Source organism: Morone saxatilis, unplaced genomic scaffold (genome assembly GCF_004916995.1).
Source record: "Morone saxatilis isolate NCDOM2014 unplaced genomic scaffold, NCSU_SB_2.0 Contig24, whole genome shotgun sequence".
Lineage (NCBI taxonomy): Eukaryota > Metazoa > Chordata > Actinopteri > Moronidae > Morone > Morone saxatilis.
The window spans coordinates 21,782,283-21,782,666 of record NW_023339807.1 but is presented as its reverse complement, the minus strand read 5'-3'; positions in this window follow the sequence as shown (position 1 = coordinate 21,782,666).

The window sequence follows — 384 nt, the reverse complement described above, 5'->3', positions numbered from 1 at the left end:
ACTTTGTCACCTACACCTGTGAAACTGTAATATCTGGTAATATCTGTTATATCCATTTAATGTACTGTAATGTTAATGCTCAAAATACTTAATTTTCATTCCTCAACTTAAATGATTAGAAATGAGAACAATACCACATTGCAAATAAGCCACAGTACAGGTTAAAAATCAGACTACTTTGATGACGACTGATTGGACAATTTGATATCAGTCAAATCTGGCAACACTGCAGATCAGTCCAATAGTATCACAGAGCTGGCATGATTTAAGAGTGTGAAGATTGATCTGTAGAGGAAAAAACTGAGATTATTTCACCCTAAAGAATCATTTTAAGAAGTGGCAGTGCTTGATTAAATGTATTGTTGAAATTGATTTTTTTTTTTT